At 47.5% G+C, this 20,103-nt stretch overlaps 1 protein-coding gene across 1 annotated transcript in view; it reads left to right on the top strand.

Annotated features, from left to right (window-relative positions):
* LOC119442892 (arrestin domain-containing protein 3) overlaps positions 1–20,103 on the top strand; it is a 94,526-nt gene that overhangs the window by 13,145 nt on the left and 61,278 nt on the right. The gene's annotated exons all lie outside the window — the stretch shown is intronic.

Genomic DNA, 20,103 nt, shown 5'->3' on the forward strand with positions numbered 1-20,103 from the left:
GCGTGCCCGTTATGGATACTCTGACGGTGAATATTAATCCGGAGACCTCCATTACTGCGGCGCCGTTCGGGGGAGTTAAACCCCGTAATTAAATTGAAAGAAACCTAAGGGGCTTAAATCAAAACTGAAGTAAGGTGTGAGGCTGGTCATATCAAGTTTGCGCTGGTCGTATCAATATTAAATCAAAAGCCTGCTTCAAACAGCCAGCAGAGCATTAACGCTTTTTCTTTTGTTTTCTTTTTTTAAGTATTACCATGCAGTGTATAATTCAGCACGGCTGGCAAATAATGTTTTGTGCGCCATTCTGACGCGTACATAAGAAATACGGACCCGGGAAAAAAAAAAGAATAAAAACAAACAGAATTTATTCGTCATTCAAATGCGCAATATTTACGAGTGCACTGGAAAGTTTGCGATGCCAAGTTTGGATTGCGGTCTTCAATTTCATGCTACATTCATAGTCTGAGAATAAAATCGGCTTCATCGCGGAATGGCCAGTCCAAGGGAGTACACGTATGAAGAGCCAGACAGCGTGCACTTTCCTCAATCCGCTGCATCGTCATGTTTATCGTGCTCCCCTTTACAAGCAGATCGCTTTCCCGTGGAAAGCGGAGCGAATCAAATAAGTGTGTAAAAGAAATTATAAAGAAAGGAAATGGAATAACCGCGCGTGTTTCTGCGAGTGCGCTAAACGCTAATACGGGAACGGTCGACAGAGCCAGACGGAATCAAAGCGGGGGAAAAGAAAAATCTACGTTGAACTGAAAAAAATTTACGCACCACTTCCGCTGTGCACACGCGACGCGACTTACTCATTTTACCGCCAAAGCAAGCGTGCCACACGTTGAACGGAGCTGTTTACGTTAGTATGACATCGCGCTGAAAACTTCTACAGCTATATATAGATGCGATGAAAAAAAAAAAAAAAGTCCGTCTCCATTCCACACTGTGAAAGTGGATGTACTACAGCGAAGCTGTGGCCGACGTTAGACAAGTACCACCACCGCAGCTGACGTTAGACGATGTTAGACCACAAAGACACTGAAACCCGTTGCCAGGCTACTTTTCCTTGAAAAGGCCGCCGCCATCTGCCACTGGGTTGTGCCGATTGACGTCAATCCACACGCCGCCAAGTTCCAACTGCATGCAGGTACGTGCGCCCTGTTTGGTGGCGCCAGCCTTCTTTTGCAGCTCCCGTTTGAGGTCTGTCTGAGTGGCCGCGACCGCTAGGTGGCGGCACTGTTTTTGGATGAGCACGAGCCGACGAAAAACCCCATCCAAGACAGCTTCGCTGTACGCTGTACGCCGCGTTTGATATTGTGGCCCGAACGGATCGTTGCGAAATTATTTCCAATTTCGCAGCGGTGTTTTCGCCCCAATACTGCGGCGGCATCCTCGGAAAAGTCTTAAAAAAAAAAAAAAAAAATACCACGTGTGGCAACTCCACGGGGCGCTTTTCGAGCTTTCTTCATCGAGAGTTATGAGTATGTTGTTGCTGTTTCAGAGAGAGTCTCTGGGTGTGATGTCATGATCTCGCTCGCCGTGCTGCTGGCCTGACGACGCCGAAAAAAAAAAGAGAGAGAGAGAGAGATTCCGCGCGATTTCGGCGCGCGTGGCCTGTCAGTCCGACGGACGGGGGCGCGCACTTCACTGTCGCTGTTGTTTACGAAAGAGAACCCGCTAGCGACTCACCTGCGGAAAGTACCGGGAAGGCGTATAGGGGTGTGAGAGTATTCGAAACTTTCGAATAAAGAGACGAATATTGTCCACTTGTATTTGGTCTTCGAATCGAATAATCGCCATTCGTAAATACTAATATGTTTTCGGATAGTTTCTGAATGTGTTGAATCGTCAACTGAGCCCGATCAAGCGGATAAATCGGAGCGAAAATGGAATAATTGTCATCCCGGCCACCACACTAGGTATAAAACACGAGAAGTTACACGTACGCCGCAGCCCGCCATACGCCACTCATGGTGCCACATTTTCCCCGTTCAATTGCTATCATTCGCTCTCAGCGAAGAGCCCCGAGTACGCTAACTATCTGATTATTTGTTCCTAAAACTACATTTGTGATTCTGTTGAACAATGCTTCAATATGTGCAACGTAATTATAGAAGCTTCCTAACGTTGTGAGTGTACTCAGATGTGAACATCATTTCATTGGTGAAAGTGGCTGTTCAGTATTCTAAATGTATTCGGTATTCGACTCGATTCGTTTCTGAGACTATTTGATTCGTATTCCATTCGTTCTCAAATATTACTATTCGCACGTAGTGCGAATAGTTAGTTATGCGTCTTTTCACATAGTTCGAAAGCGCGTATTTTTGGCAAATTTGTCTCTCAACGTTCGCCGCGACCTTGCGCACATTCTCTGTTTCATGCACTGTCCAACTGCGCGGTTCTCTCCGACAGCTGTGCTAGCTGGTCTGCGAATACACGCTGTCGAATTGTTTCTTCTTTCTTTTTTTTTTTTCGGAGCACGTGTCCGCCTTCAGATGATTTCTTTTTTTCACGATGGCATGACGTCCCTCTACATCCTACAACTTGGTAGTATTTCGGCCAAAGAACAGACAGGCCACGGCGGCCGCATTTCGATGGGGGCGAAATGCGAAAACACCCGTGTGCTTAGATTTAGGTGCACGTTAAAGAACCCCAGGTGGTCCAAATTTCCGGAGTCCCCCACTACGGCGTGCCTCATAATCAGAACTGGTTTTTGCACGTAAAACCCCATAATAAAAAAAAAACAAAAACAAAAACAGACAGTTGTGATGATGATAATTAATGTGATGACCATGGTGCTGATGGTGGTGGTCGTCGTCATCAGCCTATATCTAAATCCACTACGGTATGTAGGTGTCTCCCAAAGATCTCAAGTTGCACCTGTCCAGCGTCATCTGAACAACCTATCCTACGCTTACAGTGAAAAAAAAAAAAAAAAAAAAAAAAAAAAAAAAAAAAAAAAAACGTTAACACGACAGAGTAGAACGAGCGCCTGTGTTTGCGTCCTTTCTTGCGCTGTAAGCAATAGGCACCATAAGCAACTCATCAGCTGTCTATCTCGCTGTTACGCTCTGCCAGACAATTTCGTAACATCATCACTGTATCTTATTCTCTAAGCCTTTAACTGTGTTTCGCTTACCTTAGAACATACTTTTTTACTCTAATAGACAACACGTTAAAGCTCGGTACAGATGCCATCAATGTATTTTAGTATGTTTAAGGTAGAAACCCACTGAAGTTGTCCTAATTGGGGAAATATTTTGCATATACATAACCTTGAAGAAGTGCTACATATGCAATATCTTATTAAATTCGCCTTTTCACTTGTATTATTATTCGTGCAGAAACTTAGTCTGTAGAACGTGTATGTAGACTCTGTGGATTATTCATTCCATGTGTGGTCAAGAAATGAAGTGTACGCGTTATGATTTCATTTTATTTTATAGCCTCAACTTTTATTCTTCTTTCTTTCTCCCTCTTCGTCGTATTGCTAGTGTTTCTGCATTCTTCGTGACTGTTAATTGCTTGGCCGGTGATCCTATTATTACTTTTATTCATTCTAGTGCTTTCTGCTCGGACTGCAATATTACATCCTACAGTGACACCCACTGTACTAAAGTGTAGTTAATTAACTAAATTATAAACGGTGATCTTTAATACACCTTCATGTGTACTTTTTTGTAGAGTTCTTACAGAGGCTGATACGTTATGCGAGACAAATACCGCACCTCCACCACAAAGATGTTACGTGAAACGACGCAAGGCGGGACTACTTACACTGTATTTACACTACACAGACACAGTAGCCGAGATGGTGGACAGCCACCAGCACCAGACAGAACCGTCTTCTTTGTCGTCTGCAGCAGGCAGAATGTGGCTCTCGTAGCAATATATTCGCATGACCTTTGGAAAGAGCACCGCACAGATGGATACGGTAATCATGACCCACTGCTCTTGATCCATATAAGTATGCACGAGGTGCTGCCGCGGCACTGTATTATTAACGTCTACTCACGCTGGGAGAATTATTGCATCGACGAACTGTGGGGGGATCTTGTGACCAATGAATCGATTGCGTCACCTTCCGAGCCAACTGATCGATTGAATTCTTCAACAGAGGCTAGGGTTTGCATGCAGCAACCGTGGCAGTAGCTCGGCGCGTTAGCCAGCCAGACATCTATCATACGATATATTTAACCCTGTGCAGATTTTTTTGTGCTGCGAAGAGCTCGTATCGCTCCCATTGATCCAGCGAAATGCCTTCTGCACACACCCGCGAAGCTATGCCGGCAATATAACCTTACGTAGACCTTCAAGCGACCTCATTGTTGTATCATGGTATGGCTTCGCGATGCTCATGTAACGACTGGATGGGATAAAGAAAATGATCCTGTGAAAAATTAATAACATACAGGAGATAACCAGCTGTTTTGCTTCACAAACAGTGTCGGAAGAGAGATAGATGCAAAAGGGAGCTTAAACAGAAAAGGACATCCGGTTCGCTACCCTACTCTGGTGGAAGGTTATGGAGAGGCAGAAAGATAGGTCGAGGGGACAGAGAAATCAAGCAGAAATCAGAACCAAGTTAAATGAAAACAGAAGCTACCTACACGCTCGACGAGCATCCGTCGGCATTTCTCGTGTCAATTCAAGTGTTGGCAAATACAGAGCAACACGATGGTTCAAATTCGCGCCAGTGGTTCGTAAGCTTTGTCGCGTTCCTCGCAGAACGTCGTCGGGTGTCGCGGGTCATCCAGTATATAGGCATAAAACGCTTCTGCGTCATGTGGGCACGGAGTGGCGGCACGTATGTGATTCGCAATCATTCGCTGCCTTTACCAAAAGTTGTCTTCCCTTTCTTGCGAAAGTTTATACATCTTTACCATCGTCTCTGTATCCGAGTAGCACATGTATATAGCTCGTATCTTCTTTTGTATTCAAGGTAGATATATTGTCGTAGTTTTAAGATGCGTAGCGATAGCTTATGGTTACTTGTGATAAGGTAACATTGAAATGTATACATATAGATTAGCTATGTGTTAAAGGATGTGTTAAAGAACAGAAATCTATACCGGGGTACTTCGGCTGTTCATAGGCCTGACCTTTACATTTACTTTGGCTCCATTTCAGTTAGCCCTTACGAATGAATTTATAGAAATCATTAATTGTCATATATATATTTTACCAAGGGGCCCGATTTTTTAAAATCACAACCATATGAAGCGAACAGATAATGAAATCAAGGCAAATAAGGGACGTTATTTGCAGTTTTTGAAGCGAAAACTTCATTACGCTACCTCGGGCAGCCGTCGGCGACTCAACAGTTTTCCGCTTGAGAGCTAGAGGTCAAACCACAAGAGAGCACTGGCACGTTTATAGTCCGACGTTATCGGCACGCGGGCGAGCGTCATCAGAGGCCGGGCGCGTCGGAGCGCATTGGCCGCGCGTCCGGTTACGTTGGCGGCGCCTGTACGTCAAACCATCGGTCGAACGATAGGCGCTGTTGTTCTCGCCAACGTGACATAACGTGTGCGCGCGTTCACGCTACGTCGGACTATATTTAGGCTTTTACAGAGCCCTGAAAGGAGACATTGCCGCCGTTGCCCGAGTATAGAGTTGGGCCCTGCTGCGAGTTGCAACCAAGTCTCACTACTTTACTGATCACCGCAGTGTCTTCATAGGCATAAAAAATGATGAATAAACACTGTATTCATTGCAAACATGTCTGTATATCATTGCGAAACCACACCTCGGCCACAGCTCGACAATGGGCTATAGCCAGGGCAGCGAAGCTTTCGCTATCAACCAGGGTTAACCAAAGCTAAACCACACCAATTTTTAATTGAAGTGCAGACATGATAAATTAAAGGAAAATGAAAGTAGAAAAAACAACTTGCCGCCGTTGGGAGCCGAACTCACAACCATCGCATTACCCGATCTCAATCCGGCAGGTCTCGAATCTCATAGCGAGGGTCTCGAATCCGGCACGTTTGACGCGTTCAGGCAGCGTTCCTTAAGTTCACGTCCTACGTGACGCTGTTGTCAAAAGAGGGTCAATATCCGCCGCGATGGCCTGAGTGGCGCGGGCTAACACTCCCAGCGTTACACACATACACGTAAATACCCAAAAATTGCGACGTAGGAACACCCGCCGCCCTAGCACAATTGGTAATGCATCGCACGCGTAATGCGAAGGTTGTGGGTTCGGCTTCCACCGGCGGCAAATAGTTTTTTCGTCAACTTTCATTACCCTTTAATTTATCATTGCTACACCTCAACTTAAAAAAAAAAAAAACTACATGTAACTTCCTCTGTGTTTTCCTTGGTTTCATTTATCTGTTGGCTTCATATGGTTATTCCCAAGCGCCACACTATCAAATGGTCCACGAATCTCCACTGTGCCTCTGGGTGAACAGCCTCAGGACTTATATCCATCTAACCTATAGAGGGACGTCTTCACGTACCACTGGCACTGGTCACGTGATTCTGCTCGGACAAAATAATAACAATAACAAATAAGAGAGAAGCGTGCACAGCCAGGAGTCAAGGCTGCTGTGCTCGAAGCGGCAGCGTGTGCCGTGATCGAGGACAGTGGACCACCGCTGCAATCGCTGGCGGCGGAAACGCGTAAGAGGTAATAAAAAAAAGAAAAGACTCAAGGCAAGCGAGACCCGAAACTTGTTGCCGATCGAAGCGCCGACATCGCGATAAGGGCGCCTATATCGACGCGTATAAGTAGAAAGGAAAAAGAAGAAGAAGAAATTGCCGTCAGGGGACCCTCCCTCCTTGGCTGACTGAAAACGCTGTCTCGGCATCGCCGAACATTCCTCCTGCGAGACAAAATCAGAGCTGACCCCAACTACGCAAAGCGCTTATCACTGCTTTATTTTCTTTTTTGTCTTCTCGTTTTTTTTTTTTTTTTTTTTGCGCACTTCTGTCCTTACTCCGCCATGCACTGGTGCACCTGCCAGTTCGAGCTTCGTCTAATTCGGGCCTACCTACCTCTCCCTCTTTCCACCGTGCAAAATAAATTACCTCGGTCTCTCTTCAAAGTCTAGCATTCATCTTCCTTAAGAAACTGCGACAGTTTGAACGAACGGTGCGCCTTTGGTTATTCGGTCAACGGCCAAACCGTAATGTAAATGCAAACGCGGTTCAAGAAATACGAAGCGTATACAGATAACTGTCGCACAGTGAGCACTGAGAGTAGCGTTATTAAAGGCCGCATGTAACTCAAACCAGAATGTAGTACGCGGAGCAACTTTGGTGCTCAAGCTGCAAACCTCTTTTTCCTACCGAATATACGCCAACAAATCTTTTTGCGAGAGCGCGTGATTCGGTATTTCTGCCTTCATAGCGTCGTCTTGGTATTTAACTCTCGAAGAGCCTCCTCTCCCACCACATCAACGACTGGAAAGCATCTGTTGCCCCGATCTCGTTCACGAAAATGGCCCGTGGTACTGTGCCTGCGCAACCTCACGCGTCGGCGGCGTTTCGTAACAGCCACCGTCGCCATTGCGTGCAGTTGGAACCTTCGCACAACGAATGTGGAACACCCACGTCGCGTGTCATGGGTGACGGTTAGGTATAAGAGCGTCTTTTCGAATAGATGAGTGAGTGACGAGTGAGTGAGTGAGTGAGTGAGTGAGTGAGTGAGTGAGTGAGTGAGTGAGTGAGTGAGTGAGTGAGTGAGTGAGTGAGTGAGTGAGTGAGTGAGTGAGTGAGTGAGTGAGCGAGTGAGCGAGTGAGCGAGCGATCTGTTTGAGACGGAGAAATAGCAACACAAGCAATTGCTGCCCCGTCAATTATCCACTTTGTCACCAGTGGCTCGTCTATGCATCCGCTACCCAGCGGTCACGAGAGTTTGAAGGTTCGGTATCACTCATACTTACATGTGTACTGTGATTTATGCTATATAGGAAATAAATAAATAAATAAATAAATAAATAAATAAATAAATAAATAAATAAATAAATAAATAACATTGAATTCAAAATGAGCCGAGCCGGAGCCAAGCCACCTCTCTCCTGAACGAGTACCCGGTGAACTGAACGCCAGAGCATCCATTTGTGTAATATCAAGTGCCGCCTTGCGATTTGGCCATTTTGACGGAAAGCCCTTCCGCTCATTCCTTATATACTAGTAGCATTCCAATGCTGAAGCCTGAACAGCCGACACGTGCATGACTGCGTGTTTTGCCATCTGGGAAAGGGACAGCTTTCCAAGAAGAATGACGGCGCGTGGTCGCCAAATTTAGCGAATGCCGATATTTAGTACGGCTGGAAAGTTGAATTGGCGGCTAAGGCTAAACAGCTAAGCTGAGGGAAAATAAATAAAAAAGGAAGGACACGGAAAAAGCAAAGTCTCCTTGCTCGTCTGATTGAGCTGGTATATACAATGTATCTGGTTTCAGCTGAGAGCACACAACTGCAGTGAGCGGGAAGCGAAGGCAATGCGCGAGACTTCTTCCCGTGTTAGCTGTAAGTTTCCCAATGGGCACGACATCTCACTGCACAACGTAAGCAATAGTGTTGTCTGAAAGAGTGCAGAATGCCTGTACTACTGGGTCAAAGTCGCAAAACTTATGGATATATGCGGACAGTAAATACAACACACAAAATAGATAGATAGATAGATAGATAGATAGATAGATAGATAGATAGATAGATAGATAGATAGATAGATAGATAGATAGATAGATAGATAGATAGATAGATAGATAGATAGATAGATAGATAGATAGATAGATAGATAGATAGATAGATAGATAGATAGATATGAAGAAACTTAATTTGAGTCTGTGAGCTTTCCTTGTATGTATACGTCGTACTTCGCGCGAAAGATATAAACGTAGTAGTCTGTCTCATTTGTCGTCGCACGCACGTCTGTACGTTGTACGTCTGTATGAAGCTGGAGTATTCCTGGCAACTGAAAGACAAGAAAAAGTGACCATCCCTCCTTCTCCCCGCGCCAATTTAATTTCGTACCCCTCGTCTCCTTCTCTTGAGAATTGAAGCTTTCTTAATGTAAGCCTGTTTGCAAATAAGGTGGGCAAAGAAAACTTCGCTTTAAAAACAAATGCAAGAGCAATTGCAACTGAAAGAGTTATCCCCCCCCCCTTTTTTTTTTTTTTTTTGTTCTAAGAAATCAGCAGACAGAAGCAGATGGCGAAAAATGAAATAGTACCAGCGTGGTCCTCGAGGTGTAAATGGGTACGTAGTGGGAAAGCCGAAGAGAGACGAGGGTTTTTGGAAATCTGATCGAAGTAGGAGTCCGCACCGGAGGCGCGGAACCCGAGTGGCCGTGTTTTTCGTCAGCAACAGCAGCAGCAGCCGCGGGCGCGCGCGCTTGTTTTGACCGGCGTGAGTACTCGATTGCCCCTCGGAGCGCTTCGTCATTCGTGGCCACTTCGGCCTCTCCGAACTTTTACGACGCTCGGAGAGAAACGGCACCCGTGACCTGCTCCCCTGCTCTCCTCGGCGAAGTTGGTATATACCGCCGCGGGAGGAGGCGAGGAGCTATACGCAGAGAGTAAACTTCGCTGAACTCGTGAGGGAAACATTTCGCCCCCCCCCAAGTCTCCTGTGGCGTGGTGGGCGGGATGGCGGAATAAGGAGAGTGGAGGAAATGCTGGACGTTGAGAAGGACGTGAGATGAGAAGGAAGAAGAGTGGTTTATTATTATTATTATTATTATTATTATTATTATTATTGTTGTTGTTGTTGTTGTTGTTGTTGTTGTTGTTGTTGTTGTTGTTGTTGTTGTTGTTGTTGTTGTTGTTGTTGTTGTTGTATTGGAAGCTGTAAAGCTTCGGGTTAACGACCACTTGGCGTGCCAGAACAGGCGAGCGCGTACTGAAGATTGATTTCAACGTGTCTTATTGGGTGCCGTGGCTCCGGGGAACGTCAGAAGCGTTCATTCGTCGCGCACAACGCAGTGTTTGCATAACGAGCGTCTCACTTCTATCTTAAAGCGCGATTAACGCGGCCCGATTTTATCGCACCCTGCAGATACTCTCTGTGAGGGGAGCAACGGTTGGGGTGCAGGCACAATTGAGGAGCGCTCGTCAGGTCGCCGGAATAGAGCCATTTCGGAGACGTCATTGTCACTTCCCTGTTTAATTTCGCTCAGCTGCTTCGTTGCCACACTAGCCGGGCCACGTGGCTCGCGTTTTATAGCCCGACGGACGGTATACGGACGAATGTTAGCGTGTGGGCGCCGTTGCTCTTAAAGCACGAGGGGGGTTATGGCGTTCTAGCATGGCGATGTTCGGTTGTATACGAGTGAGTTGATGTGACGAAACATGGCAAACGGGAGTCGGCTTGAGTCGGTGCTGCGGACTTCGCAGTGGTGGAGAGAGAGAGAGGGTAAAGGAGCGAGGGTAAGCAAGGCGAAGGAAGCGTCGTTTTGCACTATATATACGTAACTCTTTTTCCGCGCACCGTCTCTAAATACGCGGCTGTTGATTCTGCGGTTCTTTCATCGCAGCTTTGTGTTTCTATTCACGAAAGCCTGGCTGGCGCAGCTTGCGTTCCGCGCTACTATTTCTGAGGGGCGCTGGTGCAAGCGGCTCTTCCCTGTGTGTGAATCGAGAACGGGCGCGAGCCTTTCACGTACCAGCACGGAGAGTGCACGACCCCCCCTCCCCTCGGACAACTCGCGAGTGGTTTACAAACGTGGGCAGGCGGTACTTTTCCGCGGAAAGTATGAAGCAGTCCTCGATGTAGTCGTATATGTATGCTTGTAGTGCACGCCTTAGAGTCCCCGAGTGTATCCATTCCTTTTGAGTAGTGGTGTTCGGAAAGTATGAAGCAGTCCTCGATGTAGTCGTATATGTATGCTTGTAGTGCACGCCTTAGAGTCCCCGAGTGTATCCATTCCTTTTGAGTAGTGGTGTTCGCTCATGGAAACGCCTTATTGCTGCTTGCCGCCGGGCGTATCGAAATGACGCACAAGGACGGACTGTAAAGTGTCGGGCTGACGCAATTGCCATAAATGCAGCACAACTGCGATTGTGTGAGCAAACCTTTGGAGCGTGTAAATGTTGAACTATATATAGCTAATCGCTTCCGCACTTCGGCGAAACTGGGAGGCGGGGGGGTCCTTTAGTTCATCTTTTTATTTAGCGAGAAGCTGGAGCCCCACGTGTGGCATTTCCTTACTCGTGCGCTTTGGTATTACGTGTTTCCCGTCACCATACATGCGCATCCTCGAGAATTAGCTGTTCGTATTCATGCTTGCGCAGCATCTGCCGACGTGACGCCATCCCAAACTCGAAACTCCCGACAGACGTGCGGCCATTAAATAGGCTCGTCGTTTCTTTTCGCGTCGGATTTAGGCCCCGAATAACGGCGCACAGTTCCAAGTTCATTCATGTGGCGGCTAACCGCGTTTCCGAAAGACATTACGCGGTCCATTTCCCTCCGACGGGGCATCGTGCGGCAGCTGTATATATCGATTCCCTTATACGCGTAATAGGGTGCCTGTCAGACTTTATTCTGGTATGTGCGCGGCGTGCTCTCACCCGTTAAGTACTGCGTTTAGTATATAAACCTAAAATTGCAGAGAAACGTCAAATAAGTAGCCTAATCTATCGCTTTCCGTCCGACTCACAGGGGACCCTGATCACGACACTGTATATATACGTATATTATATAGCTCAGTGGATGCGACGTTCTGCTGCTACACACGGTGGTAGCGCGTACCGCATTTTTTTAAGCTATGGCGGCCGCATTTCTGGTGGTAGTGGAATCCAAAACCATTATTATTTTTATTTAAGTACAAGTTAGAGAGCCTCCCCCTCCCATGCACGACGTAGAAATTTATCCGTAGCACACCACGCTATATGGCATGCATAATATATAGCTTCCAGACGTTAATCATCAATCTGATATACATACCTTTGGGCATGGCACTACATCTCATCGCCTGAAACGAAAGTCGCGGTCAACTACTTTCTATACGCGTATGTGTCAGCCAGTACCATCTATTACACAATAGCCTCTTTCAGACAACGAAGCAATTACGTTTACATATATATATATATATATATATATATATATATATATATATATACATGGACGCCATGGAGGGTACATTTGTAACAAATAATCTATGAATTGTTATTTGACTTAGGATCTAATTAGTATAAATAATAACTATTCAAATAATAATTGGCTTGTGGACTTTCCACAGCCGACACCTCACTCCAGCATTATCGAAAACGTATAACTATGGGCTTTGCAAAGTTTCCCGTGCCTGAATTGGCATTTCGAGGTATCAAACGTAGTGTTATATATATATATATATATATATATATATATATATATATATATTGTAGTGGGGAATATGCATGTAGGCGCCGTGGGCATTGCCATCGCTTCGGCGCGAGACCCGAGCTCGAGCTACGGATGCCAACAGCTAGGACTGTGCCTACAAAGCTACTTGCGATCCCTCGGACGAGTCTCAATAAATCCCCCTTTCAATATATATATATATATATATATATATATATATATATATATACACACACACACACACCCAAGGGGAACAGATCAGTGGGTCCGCTAGGTATTCAAGGCAAAAGGTGGTCACACGTACGAAAACAAAAAGCCACGAGTCACTTTCTAACATTTCGGCCGTTTGATACTCTGGTGTGTGGCCGCTTCTTCCCGTACACATATAAACTGCGTCTCCAATCCCGGCACCGCTGTAACAGGCTCGCAGTCAGATCCTCCGTTCTGTTACAGTGACCGTAATCGGGAGAACTCGAAAGAGCCAAGTCGGCTGGTTCTCGTCTATACGTCATTATACGAATGGCGTGCGTGTGTATATCAGTCATGCGGTCGCGCGGCCGCCTGGCTCCGACGTGCACGTATACTTTCCAAGGTGCACAATTGATGTCGTCGCGCATCCAGTATGGATGGCTCCGCTCGTTGGCACACATATATCGCGTAGGCCGCACGGTATACATTTGCGCAGATAGCGAGAGGGTCTTGGCGTTATACCGTGCATGTAGTCCGGAGGGAGTGCGGATGACAGCTTGAAAGAGTGCACGGGGGCCTCGCGGCGTTTAAAAGCGGCACCGCGCGCGATCGTTTGCGCTGGCTTTGCCGATGAAGCCGTCCGCTGTGTAAGCTGCAGCACGACCTGTTATTCATAATGGACCCATGCGGTGCTTTTAAGTTGTCGAAGGAGGCGGCCGTGAGGCGGTGTTAGCTGCGGGATGTCGTATATGTTTAAGGATTTTGCCGAAGCGACTTTCCGAGGTCTCTTGAGTGGGCCTGGCATTCGTTCCGTTCTTCTTGCTGCGCTCCTGCACTTGCGAGACACTCTTCCTTTAAACGAAATTAAATTATGACGTTTTACGTACGAACGCCAGAATTGGGCTTTGAAAGACGCCGCATAGCGTGTACGCGTTTGTGGGGGGGGGGGGGGGGGGGGGGGATCCGTATTGATTTTTACTACCTGCAATAGGGCGAATCAGTTTTGCGGAAATTAACGAAGTGGTGGAAGATATCGTTCTTCCGAGATGAGCACGAAGCTTTGCTCTGGGGTGGATGACAGTCATGGTTCATTGCAGTAGCGCACCCAGGATCTCTGCCAGGGGGGGGGGGGGGGGGGGGGGGGGGGTTGACAGTTTGCCAATACCATCTAAACAGCACTAATTTCGATTTCTTCACGGGAAATTGTCAAAAAAATGCGCGTTTTGCGAGTGTGCAGACGATTGCGCGTCTTACATCTATAGTTGCAGTACTCAAATGCGTAAGGAAAGAAAAGGGGTTACACAAAAGGGGCGGGTTAAGTCGGCCTCAGGGGGGGGGGGTTACAACCCCCGAATCACCCCCCGTCGGTGCGCCACTGGTTCATTGACATGGCAGTGAAAGCTCATAAGCGCATGAGCGTTCTTCCATCTCGTCTGTATCTGAACGCGGCTGCTGCCTCAGGGAATCCACCCGGCGACTTCGTGGTCAGCTTAGAGAAGCAGGAAAACGCCATGGGCGTTCTCATGGACCTCCATCATGTGGATATATGTTGAAAGTTGTCGTGGTAAAAAAAAAATAATAATAAAGACGGTGGATCGTACGCTATATGGAATTCGGCGATAAGCTATAAGAGAGAGAGAAAAAAGGGGATGGAAATATAGGGAGGTTAGCCAGTGTAAGTACCGGATGGCTACTCTGTGCTTAGGAACGGAGTTAAGGGAATAAAAGGTGATAGAAAACAAAATAAAGGGAAAGAAGTTCACACAATGACGCGATGCTACATGCAACGACTTTCAAAGTCGGTCGCACAATTCACAAGCTCTCAAGAGCTTGAGCAGAGCTCTTAAGGCCTTGAATGCCAAAGCCCGTCTGGACCAGTTCCTAGAACTTCTTCCTCTGTCCAGTTTTTCGAGCGCGGTCGCGAGCACTTTTCTTGCCACATTGTAACTAACTTTCATTTATGTTTACGTCAATGTTAAGGAGAATGTTATGCAAGCGTTACGCTAATGACGCAAACGTTTGTGCAAAATGACTCAAACGCAATACAATTTTAATCAAATGCGAGGCTAACGACGCAAGTGCTGTGCGATGTTTATGCAAATGTAATACAAGGACGCAAATGTTTCTATGTATTGGGCAAGCAAAGGGAAGAGGCAAAGAATGCTTCGATCACTTTAAAAGATGCAGTCGCTGCAGTTTCATATTCAAGACAGATGACTGAAGAAGTTGTCGGTCGGCTATTTTAGGACACCTCGAGGTAACTTCGAACATGCTCCGATAAATGAGGGTTTGATGAGGATCGATGATTTATATGACGACAAGCGGGTGACGTCAGTTCAGTTACGTGTAATTGACAAAGTTTACGGAGATGTAGTGCGAAGGCGGTAAGGAAGAAACAGCGCAGACGGAGAAGTCAAGAGGCGCGCGAGTAACGAGTTAGAAGTATACGGTGAAATTTTGCCATATTCACTGTCCACGTGCTTCGAGTTGTCGATTAATTGACCCTCGCCCTGTCACCTGATAGCCTCCTGGTTAGCTAAGATTGCAGGCCGACGGCCCCCGAAAGGCGTTGGTCCCGGGTTGGATCCCCGCACCAAGACGAATTTCTCTTCAGCTGTGAAGATTTCTTTCTGAGAAACCCGTATGAGTTTCTTAACTATGTATCTTTGTGCCACTCAATACTAGAACACCGTCCCCACCAATCCTCGGCTCAGAAGGAAGTGAAGGCACTTTTGTGCTTTCTGAGAACGTCTGGCTGGTGCGAGCGCCTTTGTCTCTGAAGTCCGTGCACGTCCCTCTACCCCCCTCTCTCTCTCTTATTTGTATTCCCCTTCTCTCTTCCACCAGCGTAGGGTAGCCAACCGGACACTTGACTGGTAACCATCCCTGCCTTTTATCTCTCTTTCTCAAGTGGATAAAAATTGTTCTTTCCTGAGACTTCCTCCACTTTGCAGATTTCCGCAGAACTCATTTTCCATACGAAAATAAATAAATAAATAAAACACAGAACAAAGCGAGTGTCAAACGGTTGCCGACATTTCGGCTATATATGCGCATCGCGCTGCCAGTCCACGTGAGTTTCATGGCTGAATTCAGCTCCTGCAAAGTCCTTACAACTTACAAGGTGGCCAGCAGCCGCATTCGTTTCACCGGATCCGATCGGCAACGAGCCGTGGCAGACATACGGGCTAAGGTTAAAAGCTTGCGCGTGCAGGAACGGTCATAAGCTGCAGGATATGAACCTGGTCACGATGCGGACCACTGGCTTCCTCGTTTCCGTCGCTTGAAGGTTTACCTATATGGCTGCTTTCACTTGGCTATCGCTCAGCTGTCAAGTTGCTCCTGACTTCTGGCGGCGCAGGGCATCGCGAGTCGAATCTAATAAGGAATTCAAAACTATCGCGTTTTCTTTCTTTCTTTCTTTCTTTCTTTCTTTCTTTCTTTCTTTCTTTCTTTCTTTCTTTCTTTCTTTCTTTCTTTCTTTCTTTCCTTCTTTCTTTTCGCTCTTCTTGGCGTTACTCGGCGCCTCTTCGCAGCCATTTGTAATATCCGGTGCCTCCCCACACTCGTCTTCCTCGACAACACACAAGCGCACACAACGGACGCGAGCGTCGAGCTAAGCCTCTGGCGAGTGCCAAAATCACGTGTGTACGTGACGGATAGGACACCTCAGCTTGTTGTGAGCGGCGGGCTCACTGTTGCGTGAGCGCACTTTTCACTCACACTGCCCTCGCGCGCAAACAACACAGTCGCATGCATAATGAATAAGAGAGACGCAAAAATCAACAGCAGTAAAGTGAATATCAACAGCAGTAAAGTAAAAATCAACAACTCTAAAGCAGCAACCACGAGTGCGTGTGCGTGTGTGTGTACGTGTGTGTGTCTGCGTGTGTGCGTGCGGTTACTGTGCCAAAACGACCCAGATACGCCAGAATACCTTGAAATTTGTGGCGTCGAACTATAACGCACTGGCGCTGAGATGTCCGCACGAGATTCAAGAAAGGAAACTTTGCCCGCTATCTATAGCTCGTGTAACACAACGTTTTTTCGGTCGTATGATCGGAAATATAGTTTCGAAAGTACACTTTACCAGCCTCAACATTCTTTGCTACTGCGCTCTATTGTTCCTTTACAAGCTTTTCTCTCCGTCTCGCTTGACTGCCGCAAAAGGGTGAACTGGGCTCTCCGTTCATTGAGGAGCAGCGCGCGCATTCTTGGCTGCTGCGGGGTTCTGCGAAGCGAAGGCCCCTAGGAGGAACACGAGGAAAGAGCGGGGTGACGAGCTGCTGGCGGCTGCACTCTAGGGGGCTCGTAAAACTCGCCGGGCGACGGAAGGCACGACGTGGGCACATAACCGACGAACCGAATCTCAGCTATGGAGGTGCACAGGCCGGGTTATCGCAGTAGCTCCGCGCTAGACATGCGTCAGTGAGACTGGCACCGCTGAGAGAACTTTTTTTTTTTTTCCTTTGCTTTCGCGCTCGGCGTCTTCTGGGACTTTGGGCGCCCGAAAGAAACTTCCGGAAACCGGCGCATGTTGTCGTTTATATTGTTGCGTGCGTATAAGAGTTTGGCAGTAGTGTGTGGATTGAGGCGAGCGCTGGCTTGTTATTTGTTTCATCGCTAGTGTTAGCTTGCCGTACACTGAAACTATGTAGCGGCTAAGGAAGAGTGTGCTTCGGGTTTTGTACGTTCATTCACGCAGCAGACAGGCCAACGTAGAACGCTAAAGGTGTTCTTATTAGTTCATGACGAAAACCTTTACTTTGGATAGGAAGATTGGGCGCCTCAATTAATTAATTAATTTATTTATTGTATTTGTTGAGGCGAGGGCCTGAAATGCAAGGACGAAAAGTAAATGTTCAGGGCGGAACAGCACGTATTTAATGAATGAATGAATGAATGAAACATTCATTTGCACAAGGGATGACTTAGCAGCCTGAATGTACGACTGTACGGCTCGCAGGGTAGGCATTTTACAGCAACGACTTACCACAATACCACCACCGTATAGAGACAGTCGCCAAACGCCATACTTGCAACCCAGATACAAGTTAATTGGAGGTGGGAGCCACACGTGAGGCTATAGAAGCGATGATCGACAGCTTTCAACGCCACGGCTCCAATTCTGCCGTCTACACGGACAGCCAGGTAGCACTGTTGACGCTGAGGGCTAAATAATAATAGCGTGCATCATAATAGCACGAAAAACGTCTTCCATGTCGTTAGTCATAGCTCATCACGAATTATCGAGCGGTAATAGAACAGGAGATGTACTGACCTGCAGACAGGCGCCGTTCGTGCTATCTTTAGTTACTCTTTATACAGTTACTCGGCTCGTTCTGTACCGAGATGTATCCCTTGCAGCCTTCCCCTTCACAAAGTGTAGGGTAGCAAACCGGATGCGCTGTTCTCGTTGACTCCCTCGCCCTTCTGCATTCATTTATTATTCTCTCCTCGTCGCGCGCATACCCGTTACGTGAATTTGAGATATTATTTAATGGACTCCTTCGGAGAAAGGTCCTCGCGAAGCACCTCGTACGGAGAATGTCAGGGGACTGCTTTATTAAGGGACGAATCGGGCGCGGCCGAGTTATGTGGCACGCATGTATAAACAACGTATACGCAATACTTGCGTAACACGCGCGTATATGACCGAGCCGTCGAGCCGACGCGCGCATCTTCGCTGACCTGCAGGCGAGTGTTTATTGATGACGTGGCGGGCCGCGCAGCCGCAAAGTCCACTGGTGATGCGGCCAGACAGGGCCGGGTTTATTTATCGCTGTCTCGTGTATCTTGTTGGGGAAAAAAAAAAAAAAGGCCGCCGCCCACGCACGCCTCCGTATCCGGCGCGCTGCTGGTCGGGTCTCCCGCTACATGCCGCCTGCAGCCATCCATCTCGGAGTGTCCGAACGGCCGGGTCCTCGAAATTGGAGCGAACGGCCGGCGTTGCCTCGCGGGTGCCGTGAACGGGCGGGGGCGGCGGCGGCGGCGCGCGGCATTGGTCAAATTGATGGCGTTCGTGTCACCGCGAACCTATTGGCGTTGAGAAAGTGGCGAAAGGAGCATTCCCGCTAATGAATCGCCCAGCTAGCTGCGTATGCTTTAATATACGTGCATATGCGCATGCGTGCAGCGGACAGGGGGAGTTTAGAAACAGCTGACCTAGACTTAGCGGACGCTATTCGCCTTGGATATATATACAAAAAAGAAAGAACCCGAGAAGAGTTTTCCGGACGAAGGGGAGTGGGTTTGAGTATTCGGGTAAGCCGCTTGCGTCCGCTATTTCTAAAGCTGTCCTAATGAATTGCGAGCCACAGATCGGAAGCGCCTTGCATAGGGAATATATAGGGAGAAGTCGTGGGGAGAAAAACGGCGAGACTGTAACCTTTAGCGCGGGAGTGTTCGTGGCGTATGAGAAATGAATTAGCGCGTACGTGAGAGGCGAACTGAACAGGGAAGAAAGGCGAAGAGAGCAAAGTAAAACGAGGGAAGGACTTTTGGCAGGATTATAGTCCGTGCATGATTGCCTTAAAGGCAAAAATATCGACGTTGTTTCGGCGGCTTCTCGGGCTTACACATCAAATCAATTAGAGTGTGTGAGCGGGAATGCGCGCGAGAGACGGATATACATAGGGAAATGCGCAAAACTGTTGAAGGAGAAATGCTATTATTAACAAGGAAACTATCGGTAACAAATGAATAGGCGTGTACGTGAGAAGAAAACTAAATAAGGAACGTCGGGCAGGACGGCCTACGAAGGAAGAGATATCCACGCAATTAAGCGTGTCCGCGTCGTGCGCTGTTGAGAGAGAGACGGAGAGAGGCTAACGAGAAGGATTTGAATGGGATGACCACAATATCCGGGTAATGATTAAGGCGCGGGCAGCATAAGGGAGCTTTGCGACTTGCATGAACGAGACTTAACGCCACAGACACCGCGCTTAGCGTTGCTCGTATATACACACTGGTAAAGAACTGCTGTATATAGATGCTCGAACGATAAGAAATATATGTTTAAGCGGCACATAGATACGAGGCTTTCTCTCTCTCTCTCTCACCCTTACGACTACCTATATCTCTTCGATCCTGTACATAGCCTATATACATATACTGCGAACAGTCGATTAAAAGTAAGGCCGTAAGTCCAATGCGTCTGTAGACGCGGGGTCTCATACGCGTTGCCTGCGATATATAAGCGCTCAATCGCGGTCAGCGGATAGCTGTATACAATGTATGCTGTTAGACGTCTGAAGTGAGTTGGAAACCCCTGCTACAAACACTGTGCGTTAGCCTTAGTTGGTCCGTAAAAATTATCGAGAGACACCGTGGGATCTTGCAGACAAACACCGTTACACTTCCTATGCGCTTTTTATTGCGATAGCAATTATATGGACACTCAAAAGCAGATTTCTGCCGTCGGCGTCGCCGTCGCCGTGAGGTTCCGTATGACGTCATTTGGAGATGAAATCGTCGCCGCGCGCCGCCGAACGCTGTATGTGCGAGTGAAAGGGCGCGAGAGGCGCGTCTTTCACGGGGAGCGAACGCACGGCGGAGAACAAACGCGCGTTCTGCGCCGTGCTCGCTTAAGGGCTGCAGAAGTAGGCGTCTCGTT

Source organism: Dermacentor silvarum, chromosome 2, assembly GCF_013339745.2.
Source record: "Dermacentor silvarum isolate Dsil-2018 chromosome 2, BIME_Dsil_1.4, whole genome shotgun sequence".
Lineage (NCBI taxonomy): Eukaryota > Metazoa > Arthropoda > Arachnida > Ixodida > Ixodidae > Dermacentor > Dermacentor silvarum.